General features: G+C 41.2%; 1 long non-coding RNA gene across 2 annotated transcripts in view; it reads right to left on the bottom strand.

The window, feature by feature from the left end:
• LOC132659744 (uncharacterized) overlaps window positions 1-27066 on the bottom strand; it is a 284117-nt gene that overhangs the window by 222656 nt on the left and 34395 nt on the right. Inside the window, exons 2-3 of one of the 2 annotated variants that reach the window (XR_009600501.1) lie at window positions 17017-17181; window positions 1214-4206 (exon numbers count right to left, since the gene is read on the bottom strand). This is a non-coding gene — a long non-coding RNA (uncharacterized LOC132659744). Of the gene's footprint in view, window positions 1-1213; window positions 4207-17016; window positions 17182-27066 lie in introns of those variants that run through there. The other variant, XR_009600502.1, reaches the window with a different exon arrangement.

A 27066-nucleotide genomic window follows, 5' to 3' on the forward strand; every position in this document is an offset into this window, starting at 1 on the left:
GAGGATTCTGTTGCCTTCCATGTGGAAGCCTAGGTCAAGCTGAAACTACTCAGGACCTTTGAAGGGAACTGCCTTGGGCAGCACTGCCCTCTGGCCACTTTCTGGTGAGGACCCTTTCCTTCCACCAACCACTGCCCATGTGACACCCTTGTGCCCAGCAGAAGTGACAGCATCCATGCTGAACTCCGTCCAGATAACACTGCATGAACCCCTCCTTCAAATTAACACATGTGCATGTGTGATACGTTGTTTCAATCGTGTCTGACTCTTTGTCATCCCATGGACTGTAGCCCACCAGGCTCCTCTGTCCATGGGATTCTCCAGGCAAGAATACAGGAATGGGTTGCCATGCCGTGCTCCAGGATATTAACACACATGCAATGTTAAATGCTTCCACAGTGCAAGAGGAATCTCATGACAGGAAATTATAGATTCAGGTACAAAACACCACTCTGCCTGCTCTGAGAGGAATAAAAGATCCCTAGACTGAAGAAGTCAAAAGAATTGTTTACTTGAGTTTGTTTTGTTTTGTTTTTGGTCCCACCATGTGGCTTATAGGATCTTAGTTCCCTGACAAGGGATTGAACCTGCACCCTCAGCAGTGAAAATATGGAGTCCTAACCACCAGACCATCAGGCACTTCCTCCTATTTGAGTTTTTTTTTTTTTTGAGTCATAACTTTTTACAATTAAATTTGACATTATTTTGAATAGATGATATATGCATGCATATGGCATCAACTCTAAAAAGGTACAAAAGGGGATGGAGTGAAATGTTAACTCTTCTTTCCTCCCTCGCCCACAATAGCCCAGCCCCCCTTGCCAGAGGCAGCCACAGGGAACAGTTTCTTCTGGATCCTCTCAGAGAGTGTCTGTGTAATAACAATCATAAATATGGGTTTGTTTTTCCTTAAACATCTTGTACCCACTCTATATAATCTTCTGCCCTTTGTTTTTATTTTCATTTAACAATATATCTTAGAGGTCATTCCTCATCAGGAAATACAGAGACTCTTCACTGTTTCTTTAGCTCCATCGTTTCACATTGTCTGTAAACACCACAATATAGTCAACAACTGATGGACATTTACATTGCTTTCAATATCTTCCCAGTATGAACACTCCTGCAATGAATTCTCTTGTGACTATGGTATTTTAACCATGTGCAATATATTTCTAGGGTAAATATTTTGGAATGAAACTCTGAGGCTAAATGGTATTGCATTTTAATTTTATTAGATGTTGCTCAATTGCTCTCCATATAGATTCATTCATTTACCTTCCCAGCAATGTGTTGAAGAGACAAGGATTTATCTACACTCTAAGAAGTGGTAAGAGTTGGAATGACATATAAAAAGGTGAGCAGAATTCTGCTAAGGAGAAATGGCTTTCTCCTAGTCTGTAAGCACTTTGAGGGCAATTGCACTATTTATCACCATATCATCCAGCCAGGAGCACAATGTCTGGCATATCTAAGTATGTAGACACCTGTTGATAGAGTGAATGGCATAGCAACAGTTTAGGAGGGCGACCAAACCTAGGCTGTCTGAGGGAGAGAAAGTAGACCAAAGGATCTAGGCTGTTATGTATGATAGGGAAGAAGTGGCCAAGCTAAAATTTAATTGCTTCTTTTTGTCTCACCAAAGAAATAATTTGTGCTCTAGTCACTGTTGTAATCAGGATGAAGAGAGAAAGTGTGATGAACTCTATCATGGAAATTACAGCCTTCTATGGAAAAACATTGATCATATCATCCTAGAAAGATCATTAACTTGCACTGTTTTTCCAAGCACTGGTTATTAGTTCATCAATATGTAGCCACTGGATAAGGATGTTGTACATCCAGACGGATGGTCTTGGCTGCCCTTTTGGTCAGGCCGGTTGCTGGAGTTGCCTCACAGGCCAGCAATTCATCCTGATCATCCATCCCATGGGAAGAAATGATCGAATAAGCTTGTGGTCAGTCCATTTTGAATGTGAAAAGCCAACTGAGGCCTATCAAGGGAATGGAATTTATGTATTCAGTCATTGGTTCAACAATCCAAAAAAATCAGTAACTATAATGAGGTAGGTAAATTCATGATTGTAAACACACACACAGAGGGACAGATATGTTTCTTAAATGCTACTACCTGCCAAGCGCTGTCTTTGTATTATTGTTAACTTCACAACTCCAGGTTTTAGTAGTATTCTCCCATTTTACAGACAAGGAAACTGAAGTCTTATATAGGTGAATTTGACTCTCCCATGATAACTTACATTTTAAAAAGTGAGGAAATAGGAATTCTAATCTAAGTGTACATGGTTCTAGACCCATATTTCCACTCTGCTGTTAGACTCAAATTGCAAGTATGAACTAACGGCATGGGTCATTCACCATTCATTGCCATTATCACACATCTCTTTCTTCAGGCTGTCTCACTAAGTCAGTGAGATGGCAGCATTTTATGACATGCAATTAAATCTCAGTTTCACTCATATGCAGGGCAATTTCTCTAAGTAACCAGTATTATATCCTTTCCACAAAAAAATGGATTAGACTTCAGATCTTATAATGGCACATTTGTAGTACATGACTTTGTTTCCAGAACACATCTGATCACCCTGGGCATTAGGGATACTTCAGCATTTAGGCTTCACATTTATCACAGTGTGTTGCCTGCAATGCTCTTTTTTTGGTACCTGGCTCATTAGAGAGACCACTAGTCATTTTAAAACCAAATTGAGTTTAAATACATTTCCTTGACGCATCTGTTTTGTTAAATGTATCCCTCGAAACCAATATTAAAAGCCAATGCCATTAAGAGGGCATAAGGTAAGCTCATTTAGTTGACCAAATTGTATAACACAATGAATTAATATGGTAATACGCCTTTGGAGACCAGCAGCAGATAATAGAGGTGAACAGAGGAGCTGGAGCCTGGTTTTGGAAAAGCAAAAGCAATTCATCATCATGCTATAACAATACAGGAGAACATTTCTCATTTCCCACATGCCTTTCCCCATTCTAAAAACCTTTGGGTTGGACTTTTTCAACACCAACTCCAACCACTACGACTTTGCTCACTTAGACGGCTATATTTTAGCCATGCAAAGAATCCTCTTATTTGTGTACTGAAGCAGTGCTAAATAAGTGGAGATTCTATTTATTTATTTATTTTTTTTTTTGGAGATTCTATTTATAAGTGAGAGGTGGTGGGGCATGAAGCTGTGAAAACCAGGCCCTTGCCACCCTGCAGAACAACAGCAAAATACTCTTAAATAGACAGAAAGCAAAGATAGAAGTGCAGGTAGAAGAGAAATACGGTCAAAGATTCTAGCTCTCCTCCCTTCGGAGTTAAACATTAGAAATGACACACTATGTAAACCGTCAGTCATTTCTTGAACTCAGTCCTTCTCTCGGTGGCTTGAATTTCTGTTTCTATCCTACCTGAAAGAATCTAATTAAAGCTTATTGTAGTTGGTCAGCAAGAATCTATCCCTTATTGCTTTAAAAAAAAAGCTAACTAAATGTTTTCTTCCAACCATAAAATTAGATATGCTCATTATAGAAAATTTTAGAAAACACAGAAAAGCATAAAGGAGAAAATACAAGGTCATTTATAACTTCAGTTCTTAGAGATACCACTATTAATACTTTGGTGTATTAATATATATTTCACATAATCTTCAAAAACAGGATTTTAGTTGTACAGAAAATGATTCTTAAACATTTCTGAGATTGAACATCTAAGTTTTCTTTTTTTATTACAAACAAATTAATAAGCACTTCTGCATAAACCTTTTACCTCATCTCTAGTTTCTTTAGGGAGTATACCTTCAGCCTAACAGCAAAAGCAGAGAGGAACTAAAGAGCCTCTTGATGAAGGTGAAAGAGGAGAATGAAAAAGCTGGCTTAAAATGCAACATTCAAAAAACTAAGATCATGGCCTCTGGCCCCATCACTTTATGGCAAATAGATGGGGAAATAATGGAAACAGTAACAGACTTTACTTTCTTGGTCTCCAAAATCACTGTAGTTGGTGACAGCAACTATGAAATTAAAAGACGCTGCTGCTGCTGCTGCTGCTGCTGCTGCTGCTGCTGCTGCTGCTGCTGCGTCACTTCAGTCGTGTCCGACACTGTGCGACCCCAGAGACGGCAGCCCACCAGGCTCCCCCGTCCTTGGGATTCTCCAGGCAAGAACACTGGGGTGGGTTGCCGTTTCCTTCTCCAATGCATGAAAGTGAAAAGTGAAAGTGAAGTCACTCAGTGGTGTCTGACTCTTTGCGACCCCATGGACTGTAGCCCACCAGGCTCCTCCATCCATGGGATTTTCCAGGCAAGAGTACTGGAGTGGGGTGCCATTGCCTTCTCCAAAAGACACTACTTGGAAGAAAAGCTATGACAAACCTAGACAGCATATTAAAAAGTAGAGACTTCACTTTGCCGACAAAAGTCGGTCTAGTCAAAGCTATGGTTTTTCCAGTAGTCATGTATGGATGTGAGAGTTGGACCATAAAAAAGGCTGAGCACTGAAGAATTGATGATTTCGAGCTGTGGTGTTGGAGAATACTCTTGAGAGTCCCTTGGACTGCAAGAAAATCAAACCAGTCAATCCTCAAGAAATCAACCCTGAATATTCATTGGAAGGACTGATGCTAAACCTGACGCTCCAATACACTGGCCACCTGATGCAAAGAGCCGACTCACTGGAAGAGACCCTGATGCTGGGAAAGATTGAAAGCCGGGACAAAGGGGATGACGGAAGAAGAGATGGTTGGATGGCATCACTGACTCGATGGGCATGAGTTTGAGTATACTTTGGGAGATGGTGAAGGACAGGAAGCCTGGTGTGCTACAGTCCATGGGGTGACAAAGAGGTGGGCATGGCTGAGTGACTGAACAACAAGAACAAGTGTGACTAAGGACTCACCAACAGAATGTGAACAGAAGTGATGTGTGCACTTATGCCTTACTTGCTCAGAAGACAATTTCTTCTCTTGGATTTTTTTCTATTTTCTCTCCTTCCCATTAGCTGGTATATGACAGTGTTAGTCCTTCAGTCATGTTCAACTCTTTGTGACCCCATGGACTATAGCCCGCCAGGCTCCTCTGTCCATGGGATTCTCCAAGCAAGAAGTAGTCATTCCCTTCTCCAGGGGTTCTTCCCGACCCAGGGATTGAACCTGGGTCTCGTGCATTGTGGGCAGATTCTTTATTGTCTGAGCCTCCAGGGAATCCCACATATATACGGAATATGGCCACATGTATATATGTGTATATATATGACATATATGTCCATATATATGACACATATGAAATGTGACCACATCTGTAAGCCAGCTTTGATTTAGTAGATGAAGTTATTGACCCCCATGTGACGATGGAACAAAAATAGGGCAGGCACTGAGGTCTTTAAGAGACTGCATGGAGCATAACTGCCCATCAGCCCAGGCAATCAAAGCTTTGGTCCAAGTCACTGTATTTTGGGGACTCTTGCTAACAGTTATTCTGCCTTTCCTACTATTTATACTGTGAGGAAATTTTTTTTCCCCCTTTGGGGGCATTAAGGTCATCAGCTTGCCACAACTAGTCAAGATATATTTAATTCTAGATTAGTCTGTACTTGTCTGACTGAGTGGGGGGAAATGCCAACTTTGTGTTTTGGGATCAAAAATGTGGGCCTGGTTCATGTTAAAAAATAAGTCATAGATGTGTGACCCATTTTCTAGGGATCTATATCACCTAACAAACTTTTTTTAATTCCTCCTGTTTTCATAGTTCCTAATGAAAGAATTATATGAGCAAGCAGAGAAATAAACATGCAAAATAAACATCTGAAATTGTGATAGTAGAGCATTAATTTAAATCATATTTGACAATCCTAAAATATTTTCATGTTGATCTTTTTCACCACTCTCCCATTTTCACCTTTTCACTAAGGGAGCTTTGTAGTAGGCCTTCTGACAAAGAAGGGAGAAAGGAAATTCTAAGTCCTTTTCCTCTGTTGCCGCATCCTTTGACTCCCAACTTGATACTTTACCTGAACTCACATCCAGATGCAGGAGTAGAGCCTATAAGTTTAGTGTCTGGGTCCTCCTGAGAAAGAGTATTCCTCTGGGAACATTCTCTTTTAGGGACACAAGAGTCTGAAAACAATGCTATCAATGCTCCTGCCAGCCACCTAATTGATGTGGGCATAGAGCCCACACACAGAGAAGGGATAGTCACTTCCTCTTCTCATTCCCCATCCTGCAAACCAAGACCCAGCCACCCTTTTTCCAGAAAGTACCACCTCCACCCTGCTAGGCATTTCCAGGGAAATTGAATTCAACAAAGCTTCCTGTTCCTTTCAAGTTTAAAAATCTCATAATTCCATTATTGCTAACTGAAAACTTTTTTCTCTCCAATGGGAAAGTCAAGTGCTTTACCCCAGTCTGCTCTGTCTACCTGAATCTCTCTCAGCCTATTTATAACCTCCCATCATTCCCCCAAAGATTTGATGGTAGCTAACTACTTTCTTTAACATGAACAAATTTTTTTATCATTGTCCAACCATTCAAGTCAGGTAATGTCCAGTTTTTAAACTAGTGACTGGGCAATCTGAAATTCAATCTGTCTGTAATTAAAAAAAAAAAGTTACAATAATTGTAACCACAACCACCCCCTGAATCAGATTGGGTGCAGTATGTCCAGTCAAATCCAGAAATAGGTAACAAAGTACACTCCCAAAGCACAGGGAAAGGATTTCTTAGCTCTCATTTTTTCTACTCAGACTCATGGATATTCAGGATTTCCAATCACTGTCTAAAGAAACTGAAAGTTCTGTACAGAATATAACCTTCTCCTGCTGCTATTCCTAACTCAAGTACCCACCAATAATCCTCATTTCAATGTGTGAAGATTAGATGATATTGAAAATATTTTAGAAAGGCTATGGCATGATAGATAATTAATATTGAATCATTTGAAATATACTTGTTAATAATCTGATTGTATTAATGTAAAGGTTGAATTGACCTAGCATATCTTCAAAGAAACAGCAAACAAGGATATCATTATTTTATTGCTTGGTAACAGTGAACAGGATTGAGAAAAATATTTTCTTCATTCAGCTCTGCATTAAAATCACTGCTTATCTAGAGACAACATCTTTGATGGACTTTAATCAGAACAATCATCCTCTAAAAATTTATTATTGTCTTTTGCATAATACAAGGACCTGATACAACTTAAATCTTATACCCATATTATCAACTGACACAGTAGGTCTTGGGTAGACCAGTAGTATTCAAACTTTTTAGCTATATATTGGGTTGATGGTGTCAAAAGTCATGTAAATACAGCATTTCAGGTAATTTATTTTAAGTTCATCCTCCCCGTCTGTTCCAGACTTCAACTTAGATCACAGAATCTCTTCCTTCCTTTTCTGGCAGAAGAAAAAGTCAACATAGCTTCCCTCCCAGCTATAAAATAGACAGAGAGACCAATATATTTTTGAAGACCATATTCAGTGATAGTCAAACTTAGAGATAATGCTTTATTGCAACCACTGATTATAAATAGTGCAATAATTCAAACAGTCACCTTCCTTCCATTGTTTGACCCCGAAATGTTAAGTATAAATATGCAATGCTCCTTTCAGACAAATGAGATTTCAGGAAGCAGAATTGCTTTATGATCAAACTCAAACCTATTTAATAAAAAGCCTTTAATAGAGCTGTGGTTTAAAGCCAGTCAAAAGCAATGACATATGATAAATGTTCTACCTTATATGTGCATGTTATAATGAAATCATAAGGATAAGTCAACCCAGTGCTCACATTGTTCTTGTGTTCATCACTTATATGTTGAAACACCATATTGTGATTCAGAGCTGAGAAAGAATCAACACATTAAAAAGGAAAAAGAGAGACAGACAGAAGTATCACTTTCCTTCAGATGGAGAGAAGGCAATATGAACCCTTATTCACCTTGTGCACACACGCCACTCACAGCTAAATATAAACACTCCTCTAGTGTCTCTGGGATCTCATTTTAATTTTAGAAAGATGTATTAAAGAATCGCTCCATCAGAGAAAACTCTGAACCCTTCATTTTTAATGGTTAAAAAATCTTTATTTCCAAAGTCAACTGTGAGTACTTATGCAGGCTTCAAGTTAGTCCTGAAGAGAAACATTTACTGAGTCACTGTCATAGCATAAATGAAGCTGGGATCTATCTTGATGATTTGAGATCACTTAACTAATCTCTCAGACCTAAAGCCCAGATGTTGGACTAGGTGATGTTTCCAAACTCTTCACAAATATTCATCAGAATTCAAAATACAGAAGTGGAATTTCTGGAAATTCTCTGGAATTTCCCAAATCATATATTATTCTTAAAATACTTTAAATATTCTTCATATCTTTACTTATCTTCATAGATATTTTTAAAATTGTTTAGTTAATAAGCTTTAACTTGATCAGTATTTACAGAGAAGTATAGCATATTGAAAATATTGAAACACTGGAAAACACCAGCAAACATTTGGTAATATTCAAATAACATTCAGATATCCTAGCAAAGTTAATAGCACTACAAAGGCTAAACTCCCCATTTAAGACCTTATTTTGCTTCCAAATTCATTATTTCTTGGACCACCACTCATAGGATTTGTATAAAGTATACTATGTATATAAATTCATTAATATTTATTTTATCTGCATGAATGAGTCACCAACAGCAGCAGACTGGCCCATGAACAGATTCATAACAATGGCCTCAGCTATAAGCAAGGCTGGCTGATAGATTAAAACAGCGTTTCCTTCTGTGCTTCTAACCAGTTTCCTGGAAATGTCAACCTTAACCTCAGAACTCTCATGTAAATGAGAGTAAATATTCCTTGCTCTTGCTTTCAATTTGGTGTCAGTGGATTCCTTCTGATCAGTACTTGCTCTAAGTTGATTATTAATCTTTAGTTCTCACAGGAGAATTACACTTTTTTCCTCTTTCCCAATTTCTTGACAGGTTTTTCTGGAGATTTAGAAAAAAAATGGGGGTGGCAGTTCAGTCACTAAGCTGTATCTGACTCTTGTGACCTCACGGACTGTAGCCCACCAGGCTCTTCTGTCCATGGTATTTCCAAGGCAAGAATACTAGAGTGGGTTGTCATTTCCTTCTCCAGGGTTAGAAAAACATAAGTTTCCTGAAAAACATTGGGATGGAATTCCCATGTGGACACAGCAGCTTTGACAGGAGAAAGAGAGCAGTGAAATAATGCAGAGTCTCATAACAGCATTTTGCTATATTTTCCAGAGTTCCCAGCAAAAATATGAGCAACATGAAAAATGGATCTTCAGCCATTCTTTTCTCTTAAACCTCATTGCCAGCTCTCTGCCCCTCAGCTCCCTCAGCTCCCTCAGCTCTGTATAGACACCAGCTCCCTTTCCTAATAACAGATCCCCTGGGAATTTAATTCTTAGTTCCATTTCATCTCTGGTCACAAAAACTGATTCTGGCAAGACTAGACCTAGAACAGGATGTTCAAACCATGTTGCATGGAACCCTCCTTGATCAGAGAACACCTGAGGATATCTGGGGGTGGGGCTTATGCAGCCCCTCATCTCTGCTTTCAAACACAGTAACTCCACAACTGTCAGTTTAACAGAGCTTGTTTTTACCATGAATTGTTTTGTGTGTTTAAAGAAACAGTTCTACTATTAAAAAGAAACAGAAAAAAAGATGACAGTTGCTGACTCAGACTGCCCTGCAAAGTCTTGATAACCTCTAGTGGTGCAGACCTTGGGGAGACTGAGGTTAGTTTCAGGCCAGGGCCTGAAAATCTAGTGCAGGATGGGCCCATAGGAAAGGCATGTCTGGAGCCCAAGAGGCTGGCCAAAGCCATCTCCCCTCTGCTCAAACCTGGGTGGTAAACATGGAATGACCCAGCCTTTAAAGCCCAACCCCAGACTGACTGAACTGGACCTTCTTGGTCTTTCTGGCCATATAAACCCAACTGAACCCCTCCAGCAAACCAAGGACAAAGCCAGAAATCAAAAGGCCTGCAAACCCAATTTCTTTATCTCTAAGTCTTATTTACCCCTCCTTCCCCAAATGAGTTTCCTATGATATTGTAAATGCTTCCATGGAGACTGCCAAGTGGGTAGGACTTCCCCTTTCCCCCCCTTCACCTCCTCCTCTTTCTTCCCCCGCAACCAACTCCATTTTCTTTTCTCTCTTCTTCCTTCAGCTAGCTGTTGCTGCAACTTATTCTACATCTGCTTCTTCTTCCAAAAGAACAGAATCATTTCATCTTCTGTTCGCAACTTTTGATTTCTTCCCACTGTGTTACAGAACAAATTTGTCATCCAAAACTGCAGTCTACTTTGCCAGTGAATCAGCGTCTACTCTCTCCCTTCCTCCTAGGCCCCACACCTGCAAAGCTCCAGACTGGCTACACTTGTCACTGAACACAACCGTACATTTTCTCTGCTATGCCTTTGGTCACACCGAGTCTTCAGAACGGGTGTCCATCCACACATGTCTACCTGTGGAGATCCAACTTGCTCTCAAGGCTCTGTTGCCAAACCCTTGAGCTGCCACTATTCCTCAAGTTGTTGTCAGTTCCCATGGAAGATGAATGATCTGTCGCAGCACATAACACTCTGCCTTATGTGCAATACATTTTCAATAAATGCAAGGAAGGAATTAAACTAAATCCCCCACTCCCAAAACACACATGATGCTCTTTATGTAGGAAGCTTGAAAAATAGGTTATTGACTAGCTCACCAAATGCGAGAAGATGAAGGAAACATCCCAGAATATTTATGTTGCCTTCAGCCTCAACTTCATGGCATGCATTTTCTCATACTAAATGTAAAGAAACAAAAAGATCCTGGATTTTACACAGGTAGAAAATGCCTCCAGATTTTCTTCATAATTTCATGTATGCTCACTTTATACAGGTTTCAAATCTTACGTTTAGCATTGTCAGAAAAATCTTAGCAAAAAGTCAATAGCTCCCCTGCCTAGGGTAGCAAATTCCCAGAGTACGTTAGCAGCAAGAATGCAGGGTAGTGAATACTAAGCGTATTATTCTGGGCTGTATATCCCAGTTACTTGTCTTACCATCCAGCCTCAGTGACTTAGAATGTTGGATTTCCAGGGCAGCAAGTGAATGGAAGACTGACACATAGAAATAGCTCAGAATGATGAAACACATGCTCTGAATAATTCAAAACAAAAACTTTCTTGTTGGATAAACTGCAACTCTGATGATAAAGAGGGATACAATGGACCGGTGTCCACTGCTGCCTCAGTCTCCTCTTCTGCAAAATGGGAATATTAACTACTTGTAGGGCTGTCGTGAAGGTCAGATGACATATTTTATAAGCTCTGTGAAAACAGGAATTATGTCCTATTTACAGTCCTCACTGCAGTGCCTTGACATGACTGGCACTCAATATACTTCCAGGGATTCCGAAAAATATCTAAATATCTTGAGAAATGTCAGGAAGGAATTCCCGCATGGAAACACTAGATTTGACAGGAGAATGGATCAGGGAAATAATTCAGAATTTCATAGTAGCACATTGCTGTATTTTCAAATCAAAAGTCCTGGAAACACTGGAAATAGATGAACGTGTATGTGAGTGTCCCTGTGCAATCATGTCCAATTCTGCAATTCCACGGACTGTAACCTGCTAGGCTTCTCTGTCTATTGGATTTCCCAGCCAAGAGTACTAGAGTGGGTTGCCATTTCTTTCTCCAGGGATCAAACCTGTGTCTCTCATGTCTCCTGCATTGGAGGGCAAGTTCCTTACCACTAGCGCCACCTGGGAAACCCGATTAATTACTAAAACCCTCAGCACAGTTTGGTATCTACTGAAAGCGGATTCATATTTGTGTATGGCAAAACCAATACAATATTGTAAAGTAATTAACCTCCAATTAAAATAAATAAACTTATATTAAAAATAATAATAATAAATGAAAATTTAATAAATGGAAGCTTTAAAAGCAGACTTTATAAATAAAATGACTCTATCAGCAGATCACATGTGGCAAAGTGCCTACGCACTTTCAGACCAGGTCAGGCTGACGCTGGTATTTATCAGTATTTATCATCTTGTGTGAGGGAGGGGAAAGGCTTTGACCTTTATGGCTATGTGGTCATGTATGCAGCAAGAGCTTTTATCAAACTTAGCTGCTGTATTTGAAGAGCTCCAAGGACTCTTCCTTGATCCTGTAGAGACCTGAAACATTGTGGAGATTTGGGAGAAATTTACGCTTAACTCTAAATCCCAGAAGCCCATTGTCCAGCTCCTCATCACCCTCCTATGAGCTCCTCTGAGACTGCTTGGTCTTCCTTGTAGCACCTGCCTTCTCCTGAATTAATAAGATGAGTAGGGAGTCAAGGAACACCCCCATCTTCTGGACAGTCATGGGTGATTTATTTTGTTCTTTTACCAAATATTTACTGAGCACCTACTAAGTGATGGCCCTGAAAATACAATGGTGAATACAACACAAATATGGCCTCAGGCAAAGAGGTGATAGTAGTGGAGTGGAGGTAGGAGGTGGAGACAGCTACAGCAGGAGCAAGCAGTGAGATGGAAGAGGGCAGGTCTACAGACAGCGCTAAATGATGCTCTCAAACTGGTCTGGGGATGAGGTCTGGAATCAGTCTCTGGCACTGACTGAGGAGTATGGGGCATCATCTGCTCTCAAATGCTTCTTCATGAGTCTGATATCTGGCCTATTGTCATTTCATTAGAAAAGTGTGTCAAGCAACTCTGAGGCACATGAGGCTGACCCTCCCTCCTTTCACAGACGTGACACTGAGGTCCACAGGGACTAAGCGACTTACTCAACACAGTGAAGCTAATTCAAGGCAACACCAAATCCATCAGGGCAAGTCCTAAATCCAGTTCCATACCTGTGGCTCCCACACAGAGTTACCTAAACCATGCATCATCTCCCCCTTGAATTAAAACAGCCTCCAGAAGAGAAGGGACTTAAGAGGAATGATAGCTCCTCATTCCAGCACTGCAAGGACCCCAACTTCAGTGATTCCATGCGATCAGCCCATTATTAAGAGCATCTTTCTGTTCTCATATGCCTCAGCCCCTGCCAGCAGCCCCCAGCTTCATCCTGCTGTAGCTGTGTAACCAAGCTAATTTCACTGGGAGCTGGCTCTAGAAACATAGCTGCTGCTCACAGACATAGAGTGCTTGCTAGGGGCCAGGCACTGATCTAAGTGCCTGCTGGTATCTCAGATGGTAAAGAATCCACCTGCAATGCAGGAGACCTTGGTTGCATTCCTGGAAGATCCGCTGGAGAAGGGATAGACTACCCACTCCTATATTCTTGGGCTTCCCTGGTGGCTCAGCTGGTAAAGAATTCTCCTGCAAAGTGGGAGACCTGGGTTTGATCCCTGGTTTTGGAAGATCCCCAGAAGAAGGGAAAGGCTATCCACTCCAGTATCCTGGCCTGGAGAATTCCATGGACTGTATAGTCCATGGGGTCACAAAGAGTCAGACACGACTGAGCATCTTTCACACAAACCTGTATAAAACCATTTAATGCTCACAGCAACCTATAACATAATTAGGCACTAATATTATTCCCGATCTTGCCACCAAGGAAACTGAGGTGCAAAGGAAGTAAGCAACTTGCTCAAGGTCACAGAGGTAGTTTGTAAGGATTCAGACTCAGACAGTGAGGCTCCAGAAAGCATGCCCTGAACTACCACTCTATACTTCATTGCTGTTGTTCAGTCACTGAGTCATGCCTGGCTCTTTGCAATCCCCTGGACTGTAGCTCAGCACACTCCTCTGTCCATGGAATACTCCAGAAAAGAATACTGGAGAGGGTTTCCATTTCCTTCTCTGGTTCTTCCCAACCCAGGGATTGAACCTGCATCTCCTTCATTCTTGACTACTTTGCCACCTGTGAAGCCCACACTATACTTACTCCTGTCTATTATCCACGGCTGAATCAAAACCATTCCAAACTCGGTGGCCTAAGACAATACCAATAGATTTACTCACCATTCTGTGGGTGAGAAATTCAAGCAGGAAAAAGTAAAAACAGCTTGTCTCTGTCCCATGGCATGTGGGGCTTCGGCTGGGATGGCGCAAATGACTGCACCGAGGTTACATGTTTGAGGTCTCAGTGTTCCTTCATCTAGTTTCTCCATGAGGATAACATGGGCTTGGTGGTGTCATGGTGTCAAAAGGGAGCCTTCCAGTGTACAAGTGCTTACTAAGTTTCTATTTGCATCAGACTTGCTAATAATTGGCCAAATTAAGTCACATGAGCCAAACCCAGAGTCCACCACAGGGGAGAGTAGTATGTAAGGGGTGAACTCCAGGAGGACGGGTTCATCTGGGACTGGCAGTGGAGCATCTTACTACACCAGACAAGTGGGACACAAAAGTAGGGTGAGACCAGCAGATCTTGGGGCAGGTTGCTGCTTCCTTGTTTCCCTGTACTGCCTTTTACAATGAATATAGTCCCCATAGGAAGAAGGAGCTTAAAGCCAGTGCATATTACATTACAAGGTGTGCGGACAAGACTCTCTAGTGTCATAGATATTATCATTTTTGGATACAAAGGACAGCATCAATTGATCACAATCTGAATTTTTACCTCATTTGAAGAGACACCAGATAACTAAACTATTCAGGATGCTGAATACATTAATGGAAAATTTTCCTGAAAATAATAGCCTTCCAAAGGACTTCAAGATGTCCTATATCAGATGTAAACTGTTAATGTTAATAAAATAAAGTAGAATCAACCCCTACACCCCCATGTCTTTAGCAAACTTGTTGCCCAATAAAGCTTGACTGGAGAAATAGGTAAGTTAATACTAGATTGTTGAGACATCACTTTAAAAACTGAACAGGTCAATAATTTCTGAGATAGTAGGTTGAGAGCTTGAAAAGTTACCTGGATATTCTTCCTTTGCCCAGAAAACAATAGAACCACCTGGAAATTTCAGTCGAGTGAGTATAATCCTACCTCTTTTCCCAAATGATACTAGATGAGTCATTTGTTTCTCTACTGCTTTAATTCCTCAGCTATATGTTTCAATTATTAAGAAATTTTTTTAATTCTAAGCTCTAATTTTACAAGTAGCTTTTGGCCCAATTCCTCACCTAAAACCAATAAAAGTTTATCATATGTAGAGACAATTATAATTATATAACTATAATTCAGTTCAGTTTTTGTCACACAAGTACATTTTTACACTGTCAGAGCATCATCTTAGCAATGAACTACTAGTATGGACATCTATCTATATTGTATATCTGAATATGAACTTGCATTTATTCTGAAGTGTAACTCAAGTTGCATGAGGTACTGTGAAGCAAAGCTATGTATCAGCACACAGAATGATCTGTGTTTAGAACTCACTTGGCCCCAATAAAATCATGCAGAGATAAAAGTACACACTCTTCAAAATATGGAGCAGTTGAATTTATTTACGTTACCCTCAGTCAATTAATTAGAAAGAATTCATTGGTGATGTCATTATGTCATGTTTGGGACAAATACATTAGAGAGATCAGACAAAATGTGGCAGCCAGAACTTCCAGGGCTAAGCAGAGATGGTATTTTTCAGAAAGAATTCCCAGGTTAGAGTGGAGAAACTTGTGAGTCATCTTCAACCACTAACTCTTCTCTCTTCTAATAAGTGAGTCCATTGCCAGCAAGTTCATAGTAGATCATAATTCACCATGAGTTCCCTTAAGAAACTGAGTTATCTGTGGTGATTTAAGAGCCTCAAAATGCAAAAGAAAGGTGTAATTCTGTAAGAGCCTTAGACTCTGTACTTTCAGAAATAGAGACATGTCTACATTCATACTGCCAATTTTCTAGAATTCAAGGAAGAGAGGCAAAATCTACATGCAAAATGAAGAAAATTGTAAGGGTTCTGTAGTGTTCACACATGTACATAGGCACAGCATTTTGGATAGATCTAAATCTGCTGGAGAGATTTCATTCATATCCACTAGAAAATGTGATGATCCTCTATTTCACCAGAGCAATCTAACACTTTACAAAATGCTTCCAGGCACGCGATCTCATCTGATCAACACACCTTTGCTTGAAAGCGGGTATTAGAGCCCCCATTTTGAGCTGAAGAACACAGGAAGGGGAAATTTTAATCTACTTACCCAAGGTCACACCCCTATTGAGTGACAGTACTACACCTGGATCCCAAGTATCCCAGACAGGCTTGACCCAAAGAGACTCGATACCAGACAGTTCTCTTCACACTCAGCAGACCCTCTCCCAGCCACTTCCTCTGTTTCTCTTCGGTTCTTAAAAGTGTTCACAAAAGATCATCCCCACTGCTGAAAAACTCTTGACTCTGATATTTAGTCAACTCTCCATATCCATGGAGTAGGGAAAAGTCCTTTTGAAAAGACAAAATCTCCTAAAGTGAGAATTTGATAAGGCAGTACTTCCCTGGGGATGTTCTACAGAAATTTTTAGATAAGTTGAAATAAAGTGTCTTTCAGTCTTTTAGAGCTTTAAGATTCAGAGTCCCCGACCTCTGTGGGTCAAGGTTTTCTCAGTGATACAGAAGGTTTCAACTGGAAGATCTCTCAAGCCCTTTCTGAGCCTATGATTATATGATAATAGCTATAACCCCTAAATCTTCTTTGAGATAGTTAGAACCCAGCTGTTCTACCTCAGCCAGAAATAACTGCTCTTAAGATATTAAGATGTTTTCCTTTTTAGGAAAAGCTATCAAGAAGAAGGCGTCACAGCTTTCTGGAGGAGACAGTACCTGATGCAGCATTTTCCGAGATCAGAGTCACCCTGTTGCACTGTGCCTGCAGGCCAGTCTTTAGGGTCTGGAAAGTGCCCTTTGGCTCATGGACGTCATGCCCTTTGGCTACCCTGTACAGCTGTTGGACCGGCCACCTCCTGAGCCATAGCAGCCAACTGTGAGACCAAACCAAGAGCAGAGGCATTGACATTGGGACCCTTTGGAAATGGAACTTTTGAGAAGTTTGGGCATCTTTCTTTTACCTGCTCTTTAAACCAAGCAGTCAAGTCTGAATTCTTCGTCTCTGTTATAAACTCATATTCCTGCCTCATATCCTCCAGGACCTTAATCAGATCTTCTCCCGGGGCTGCATCCAACTTCATGTTGACCTTGAAGTCATCTGGGACATGATGTTCCCCATCTCCTCTCTAATAACAGAGAGAGAAAATGAATTGGCTGTGACCATCAGAAGGCCAGAAGTGTGTTGATGGGCAGCAGTTCACAGATCTATTAGAAAAAGAATCAGCTTATGTGGTTGTCACTCTTTTACTGGTTTGATTTGGATTCTCATTGTTTGCTGATGACAAAGCAATTCTTTCTTTCCCCTTATAATTTTATATAGCAAACAATAGCACTAGAAAGTTTAAATAAATAAATAACAAAACTTTTTAAAAAGAAGAGGGTTTCACAAAAGAAGAGTTAACATTTATAACTTCCCACCCTGATAGTTGCCTTGTACATGATATTTCACTCAACCTAACCCTCACAACCATGCTATTACTCTTACATTAGAGAGGAGGAAAAGCAGGTGCAGAGAAGTTAGTTTGCACTCTTTCCATGGACCTATTTTGGCAACAGGAAAGATACAGATCATGAATAATAGGGGCTGTTATTTACATTAGCCTCTATGTAATACAAAAAATTCTGGAGATAGGTGAATTCCTCAGGTAATGAACAGTCATAGGATAGAAAGAATGTAGATTTCTGGTGCCATGTCCCCAAAGGGTCCAATGGAAATGCTATGATAGGGGGAAAAGAGTTGATCTGGGAGTTAAGAGATCAGGGTTCTGGTACTAATTATTTTGCTCTTCAAGGAAATACATTTTTAAATGCCATGCTTTAAGTAAGTAGTAATTCTGACCACAAGCTAGGAGATAATAACAATAATAGCAGCTAACATTCATGAGGTGCTTACATCGTGCCAGTCACTGTATCTGGCATTGCCTCATTTTCATCTTTACGATAACCCTCAAAGGTGAACATATGATTAGCCCCATTTTACAGCTGAGAAAACCAAAGCACCTGAAAGTGACGTAGCCTCCTCAAGGCTATATAGTAAGTGTGGTGTCGGGGTGCGAAACCAAGAAACCTGATTCTAGTGCCCACGCAATAAGCCGCCATGCTTTGAGTACAAGGACCATAGGTATGTGGTTAAAAAGCACTTAGAAATGCAAATACAAAATGCAGATTAAGGGAGAAAGACTTCATTGAAATGCCAGATGCCCCACCAAAAGAAAGCATCATAGTTACAGAGGGTCATTATTATGTCATTCAACTTGCTTCAAGAGCTAGTTCTGCCAGAGGTTACACTTGAGTATCTGAACATTTTGGTCAGAGCACCTGGTATGATCACATAAAACCGCATCTAACAGAAACCCAGCATCAGTGATTTAACAGAGTCAGGATCTGTTTATCTCACATGACAAGCAGTTATGGGCTGCACAGTTGCCATGCTGACTTGGGGACCTATACAAGGGCTCCTCTTCCTTTTCCAGGCTGCCACCCTTAAGAGGGTTGCTGTCATCCTTGCTTGAAAAATTGATGCTATACTTTCCTACCCCACTATATGAGGCAGCTAGTCACATGTGGTTAATTCTATTTAAATTAAATTGAAAATTCAGTTCCTCAGTTACACTAGTTGCATTTCACATGTTTAATTGTCACAGGGGGCAGATGGTTACTGTATTGCCCAGTGCAGATATAGCACATTTCCATCATCAGAGGATGTTTTGTTACACAGCATTGCTCTAGAAAATACATCTGCAAACTTAGCTGGAAGAAGGGAAAGGGGAGGAAAAACAAGTTAGTGCCAACTGAGACTATGCCCTTTTAACAAAAAAACAATAGCTTTCACAGAGTCCTCACACTGTAGGATTTTGCTTTCATTTCATTGGTCAGAATTACACCACTTCTAGATCCAAAGGATTATTCCTTGATCCAAAGGAGTTTTAACTGGGCCTATCACTGCCCTGAACTAAAATGGGAGCTGTGGGTGAGCAAGAGGAAAGAATATATAATTAGCTAAGTAAGTAGCTATCTTTGCTAGCCCCATCAGTACAGGTAAGTGGTGCTTTAAATTAGGCCAGGTTTCCCAAAACAGAATGACAAGACCAGGCAGGAAACATCTGTCCTTTTACAGATGTGGGGCCCTGGGCAGGCAAAGGCAGTAACGTCAGTGATGACTGCCCCCTGGTAGCTCCTCTCAGGCGTGAGTGAACACTGAAGCAGGAAAAACAATGTGTCTAGACTTGCTCAGAAAGTGCCCTGGTCTTAAGCCCACAGGCCTTCACCAGCTGGTATTTCAGGTTGACAGACTGTGCTGGACAAAGGGCATGGTCATGCTGAGGAGATGGACAACCTGCAGTCTGCCCCACAGCAGTAGCTAATGTGGGCAGTGGCCAGCTTCCCTGAGGTGGCCACCTGGCCTGATACAGCCTCTTGAGTGCACTTCTTCATGGGCTTTCTTAAGAGGATGAGCGTTTTTGCTGGGCTCAGGTTGCCCACAACTGGGGAGGGTTTGCATAATGTGTTCAAATGGCAGGAAGGAAGGCTATAGATGGCTTCCAGGCCTCCAGCTGGCAAAGCACTAAACTCCTGCAGTAAGGAATTCAAATTGTGATGGCCCCAGTATTGGTGATAACAATATCCGGCTGCCTGCACAGGCATAAATGCAGTGTCTCGATATGGCAGTAACAGGTGAGGCCTGGGGTTAGGAGAATGAAGATAAATTTTGCTTCAACGTTTTGTCCCTGGCCAGTCTACAGGAAAACAAAAAATAACCGTATATAAATACAAAAGGTTGAAAGGCAATGAGCTTACATGTTCCCCTTATTGTCACCAGCCCTTTGCCTAACTCCAGCTTTTGACAAATGCTTGGTTTTTGCTGTTGATAGAATAAAAGGATGACTTTGTTTGAAATGCATCAGGAGACAAGGAAAATGATTTGTTTGCCCCTAAGTAATTTTTCAAGAGGAAAAGCAATGATGACAGTTATTTCATCTCTAACAGATGCAAGTTCAGCTCAGTTCGGTCACTCTTTGCAACCCCATGGACTGCAGATGCAAACCCATCCCCAAACAGACATCTGGAGGCTGGAACACTGAATTAATACATTGCATCATGATTATATTGATAGCTATTCTGAAATAAGGAGATAGCAAAGAGAAGTTTGAAAAAGCATTTGCAAAATAAAATCTATGGCTATCTAGAACTTTCAGTAAATAAATACCCAGCCCTGAAACTATGATTCAGTATGGGATGAAGGGTGAGAAAAGTTAGGGGAAGGAATTCTGTTTGATATGTGCTGCAAACCTCTGAAACTTGGAGAACATAAAACCCTTCAGTTCAGTTCAGTTTAGTCATGTTCGACTCTTTGCAACCTCATGGACTGCAGCATGCCAGGCTTCCCTGTCCTTCACCAACTCCCAGAACTTACTCAAACTCATGTCCATCGAGTTGGTGATGTCATCCAACCATCTCATCCTCTGTCATCCCCTGCTCCTCCTACCCTCAATCTTTCCCAGCATCAGGGTCTTTCCAAGTGAGTCAGTTTTTCGCATCAGGTGGTCAAAGTACTGGAGTTTCAGCTTCAGCATCAGACCTTCCAATGAATATCCAGGACTGATTTCCTTTAGGATACACTGGTTGGATTTTCTTGCAGTCCAAGGGACTCTCAAGAGTCTTCTCCAACACTTCAGTTCAAAACATCATTTCCTCAGCACTCAGCTTTCTTTATGATCCAACTCTCACATCCACACGTGACTACTGAAAAAAACCATAGCTTTGACTAGATGGGCTTTTGTTGGCAAAGTAATATGCTATCTAGGTTTGTCATAGCTTTTCTTCCAAGCAACTAGTGTCTTTTAATTTCAGGGCCGCAGTCACCATCTGCAGTGATTTTAGAGCCTTCCCAAAATAAAGTCTCTGTTTGCATTATTTCCCCATCTATTTCCCATGAAGTGATGGAACCGGATGCAATGGTCTTAATTTTCTGAATGTTCATATCCGTTGTCAGGGTTCTATTTGCCAAAGAAGGTCAAGATTGATTCGAAGACCCAGATGTATTGATTTCCTGTGTCTGTCATAACAAATGCCACATATCAGTTGGTTTCAACAACAAAAATGTATTGTCTCACAGTCTTGGAGGCCAGAAGTCCAAAACCAAGGTGTCAGCAGAGCTGCACTTTTCTGAAGGCTATGAGGGAGAATTGGCTCCATGCATCTCCCCTGGCTTCGGGTGCTTTGCCTGAAATCTTTGATGTGCTGTGGTTTGTGTCAGGGTAAGTTCAGGCTTCACATGGCACTTCCCCTGTGTCTTTGTCTCTGTGTCCAAGTTTCCCATTTTTATAAAGACATAGTCATATTGGATTAGGGGTCACCCTCATGGCCTCATTTTAACTTGATCCAGTGCAAAGACCCTAACTCTAAACAAGATCACATTCATAGGGACTAGGGATTAGGATTTCAGCATTTTTTTGAAGGGATGCAATTCAATCCATAACACCAGGCAGGCCTGGTCGAAGAATTACTTCACTTTTCCACTTCATTATTGCAGACTGCATAAAAATTAACTTGACAGTATCACTTCTGTGGGTTTCCCTACTGGCTCAGATGGTAAAAATCCTCCTGCAATGCAGGAGACCCATGTTTGATCCCTGGGTCAGGAAGATCCCTGGAGAAGGGAATGGCACCCTACTCCAATATTCTATCCTGGAGAATCCCATGGACAGAGGAGCCTGGGGGGCTACAGTCCATGGGGTCAAAAGAGTCAGACACAACTGAACCACTAACTTTATCACTTTTATTCCTTGGGAATTACTCACATAGAAAAAAAGCCCCTCTCATTTTCTGGATGTTTGAAATCTACAGTCCTTTTCTTTACAAAGCTCAAAAACTACTGTTCCAATCTAGGACTCAGAATTATACATTTCCAATAGTTTTCAGTCGCCTTAACTTCAACCCACTTAAGAGAATCAAGAACTTGAATTTGGAAATTATTCCTCTTTTAATGTTTAGTGACTTCCTTAAAAATTGAAAAGCTTAATATTCAATTCAATTCAACCAGCCTTTGCAATAAAATTCTCTGGGAATTTGAGGACAAACTCCATGATTTTTTTACCTGGGTGCTGCTAAAAGAAGAGGCCAGAACGGCTGGTCCCTCCTGACCTAACCATTCTCACTGTCACAGGTGGAAAAAATAGAGAACTGGATGTGTGGAACTCCGCTTTTAAGCTAGCAGCTGCATTTCTAGGGAAGCAGTAACAAAATTAAGCTAATTTATTTAGACGGCCCAGAAATCCCCATAAGCCAAACCCCAACTCCACATGAATGTTCTTTCTCTTGTCCTGCTACTTAAGGTCTGTTCCCAAGGATTCAAGAGTCCAGAATGGAACTGCCTTCCCTTAATCTCCTCTTTATTTCCCACCCTTCCAACCTCCCAAATAAATGAAGAAATAATAGAAAAATACCCAGAATCACTCTCTGTAAGAAAAAAAATCTAAGAGATCATGGATCAAGTGAGTGTGTGAGGGTTTTGACTTTTTAAAAAATAATCTCCCAGAATACAGCACTTACAGACTCTTTTGAACACTATTAAGTCACCCATCATCATTCTCTTTCCAAAGCTAAATAATCTCAGTTTCTTTAACCTTTTCTCCCCGGTCCTATTTTATAACCTTCTGATAGTGTCTGTGTTGCTCTCCTGGACCCTGTCTGAGTTCCTTTTCAATTTTAGAGTAAAAAACTGGATGCTGTCATCAAATCAGTGCTGAACCCATGTGAAAGATGCTATAAAGAGTAAAAACACTGTTGTAGCCTGAGACATGTGGGCAGGGGCAGGGAGGGAGGGCACATGGATGGGGGACAAGGAGAGTATCGGATTGTAAATTCTTAAAAATAAAATGCATGCTATAAACGCCAAAGAGCACTAGTGCTAATTAAACAGGCTTTCCCCCCAGAAACATCAGCGTGTGATATAAGGCACAGGGAATGTGGAGGCTGACAACACCCTTGTTAGGAACAGCCTCGTGTCAGCAGGGTTTGGGCAGCTTACCAGGAGGATGTCAGTAGCACAACCAGTTAGCTCACAGGCCTCTACTTACAACATAATCATGTCTGCTTCCTGACAACTATTGGGCTATTCACTGCATGAGATTTGTCCCTCTTGTCAAGGGCTTTCCAAGAAGCCATTTAGAAACAAGTGACAGTGTGGACGTGGCCGCAACAACGCTGTCCTGCCACAGACTCCTTTGGCCTCCATCGCAACCCTAAATTACGTTTAACTGAACCAAAGCTCTGTACAGCCTTCTATTGCTGCTCCAGGGAGCTCACAGCTTCCCAGGATCACCTTTCTTTGAGCACCTGAGCCTCATGAAGACCTTTTCCCTGTATAGCCAATAGAATAAACCAAGTATGCTCCTTACTACTCACTCTCTTCACTGTTCCCAGTGTATCTCCTTCCTCATCTGTTTCCCAGAGTTGCTAGTCATATTCTAATTTCCTCCATCCACAACACAAAAGGTGAGAGTTCGACCATAAAGAAGGCTGAATGCCAAAGAATTGATGCTTTCGAAATGTGATGCTGGAGAAGACTCTTGAGAGTCCCTTGAACTGCAAGGAGATCAAACCAGTCAATGCTAAAGGAAATCAACCCCAAATACTCATTGGAAGGACTGATGCTGAAGCTGAAGCTCCAATACTTTGGCCACCTGATGCAAAGAGCTGACTCATTGGAAAAGACCCTGATGCTGGATGCTGGGAAAGATTGAGGTTAGGAGGAGAAGGGAGTGACAGAGGATGAGATGGTTGGATGACATCAGTAACTCAATGGACGTGAGTTTGAGCAAACTCAGGGAGACAGTGAAGGACAGGGAAGCCTGGCATGCTACAGTGCATAGGGTTGCAAAGAGGTGGACACGACTTTGGAATTGAAAAACAAAAGCAACACAAAAGACATACACATGGAATCTAGAAAACTGGTACAGATGAACCTATTTGCAAGGCAGGAATAGAGACACAGACTTAGAGAACAGAGTTATGTGCACGAGGTGGGGAGGTGGGAAGGGAGAGGGTTGGATGAATTGAGAGAATAGGATTGATAAACATATACACTTGCTATTTAATGCGTAGTCGTGTTTGCAACCCATGGACTGTAGCCCACAAGGCTCCTCTGTCCATGGGATTTCCCAGCCAAGTATACTGGAGTGGGTCACCATTTCTATTTCCAGGGGATTTCTCAACCCAGGGATTGAAAATGCATCTCTTGCATTGGCAGGCAGATTCTTTATTGCCGAGTCACTGGGGAATGCATAAAATAGATAGCTAGTGGGAAGCTACTGTATAGATTGGGGAACCCAGCTCGTGCTCTGTGATGACCTAGAGGGGTGGGATGCGGTGGAATGGTGGAGGGGGGAGGTGGTGGAAGGGAGGCTCAAGAGGGAGGAGATATATGTATACATACAGCTGACTCTCTTTGTTGTATAGCAGAAACACAACATTGTAAAGCAACTATACTCCAATAAAAAACATTATGCAGCCAAAAAAAAAAAAAAGACTTCATGGTAAGAATGTCATCTTCCAGTCTAGTCTTTACTTATATTGCCTCTAATTTATTCTTCATATTTCTCCCTCCCCCCTCCCCCTCCATGCCCACACTCTCCACCCATTTTACACACACCCATACCCGTCTCTTCATAAAACCATTTAGTTCCTGATTTGGGTCTCAGATAAACAAATTGATCTTGTTTATTTTACAATTCATTCACATCTCTTCCCTTGAGTGTCCGAGATGTATTTGTAATTGTAATCCAGACCAAGGTATAGATTATCCAAGCACCTGCACACCCCTCCCTCCAGGCTCTCAAATTCACAGGCCTCAGTGAAGTGAAGGGGCATATGTAATCTTGGGTAATAACAGAAAATTTCATGGAAATCCCCAGGTGTTACAGGGTGCATAAACTAAAATGTATCAAGTAAAGCAACAAACATAGGATTTACTGGGAGAATAAAGGTTATGGGAGAACCTCCACTTATTTTTCATGATACAAACAATTCTATTGACTTTAACTTTTCAAGCTGAGACCTTCCTGCATCATTCAGTATTTGATGAAGATGAAATGTAACAGGGTCACATGTCATGTCATTTATAATAACTTAGTATTATGGTTGGTTGGGAAATAAGACCAGGCATACGAGGCTCACAAATTTGCTTGCTGTAAATTTCCAGCACCTCTTTATGATACAGCTGTACTGAGAAAACAGCTCCAACAACATTATAGAGTGTGGCTCATGAATGTTATTAACCATTTATAGTGCATGTTACAAATTTTAAAAGGTTTTCAACTTTACAGACAATCCATAGGTTTATGAAATGAAAGCCACTGAAATAAATCATCCTTGGTAATGAAAGGGAAAAGGAACATGATATAATTTCTATTTGTCAAGATATAATGATGTCACCATCCATTTATACTCTGCTTTTAAAGGTTGAAGCTATTCAACAAATCTCTCCTCAGCCAAATACATCTAGTGCCTTAATGGACCACAGCACAGGTTTCACATATTACCCACCAATTAGAACAGAAGGTAAAACTTGTTTTTTCCTAGCTGAGCAATTCACTTGAACAATAACTTTTAATGTAGTGAATAATAGCAAGACCTTAAAAATGTAATCACTTTTAGATGATCTCTCTGAGTAGTTTGTAGATTAAACACATTTGCTTCTGGAGGCGCTATTTGTATGCCAAACACTGCTTTGATTTATTGATTCCTTTAATCAATAACTCAGTTAATCATTAAAAAGACAGAATATGGGGCTGTTGGTCAAGTTTTACCTTAACAACATGTACCTATATACACGGCTCCCAGGAACAGTTGAAGGGGTTGTTCACTGCTCCAAGAGGCCAACCTGAGGGCCAGTATGGGTTGAAATATAGTCTTCAATCCAGAGAACAATCCTCATCCCGTGACACTGGCTACATTTGTCAGGGGAATGGGGCACATGGTGTCATACAGACTATTGACATCCTTTGTACTTAGCGAACATTGGATTAGGATAGTCTTAGAAAAAACTGTCTTAATTCTGCCTCTATGGCAGCCCACCTGCTAGGGAGTACCATGCATGCCCAGTCACTGAGCCATGTCCAATTCTGCAACCCCATGGACTGTAGCCCAGCAGGCTCCTCTGTCCATGGGATTTCCCGGGGAAGAATACTGGAGTGGGTTGTCGTTTCCTTCTCTAGGGGATCTTCCTGACTCAGGAACTGAATCTGCATCTCCTGCATTGTCAGGCAGATTCTTTACCACTGAGCCACCTGGGAAGCCACGGGGCATGAAAGTGAAAAGTGAAAGTGAAGTCGCTCAGTTGTGTCCAACTCCTAGCAACCCCATGGACTGCAGCCTACCAGGCTCCTCTGTCCATGGGATTTGCCAGGCAAGAGTACTAGAGTGGGTTGCCATTGCCTTCTCCGATAGGGCATACCAGGCAACACTAATTCCTCACCCAAAACTCAGTGCTGGTTGAGTGTAAACTGAACATGCCAAAGAGCTCAATGAAAGTCCTGGCCTCATTTAAATTCTGTTTGGTGGTTGAGAACATCATCTCTCAGAACTCTTACAGGAGATTTGTTGTGATTGGGAAAATGTTTTGAGAAGTTCTTGGAATAAAAGTGGAGCTTAAGAATATAAAGTTTCAGAGGCGGAGCTGGCAGGGGGCGGGGGTTGTTACTCTAGACAGTAGAAAGGATAAATGGGCTGTACAAGAGAGGAAAGGCTTCAAAAGGACATGGGGGAAAGATTAGAGAAGAGAGAAAGGGGCACCACAGCCCATGCCTCCTGTTGTGCAATGTCACCCCTTCCTATAAACACCTTCCAGTCATCAGTGAGGTCTACAAAGGTCATAAGATTCTTGGTACAGTTGGTTGCTTGCAAAAAAAATAATAATAATAATTAAAATAATTAAGTGATTCAATTCTGCTTCCAGGTCAAAATAGACACATTAAGTGAGGCTGCAGGGACCATAAAGACCCCATGTGTGT

This window comes from Ovis aries, chromosome 4, assembly GCF_016772045.2.
Source record: "Ovis aries strain OAR_USU_Benz2616 breed Rambouillet chromosome 4, ARS-UI_Ramb_v3.0, whole genome shotgun sequence".
Lineage (NCBI taxonomy): Eukaryota > Metazoa > Chordata > Mammalia > Artiodactyla > Bovidae > Ovis > Ovis aries.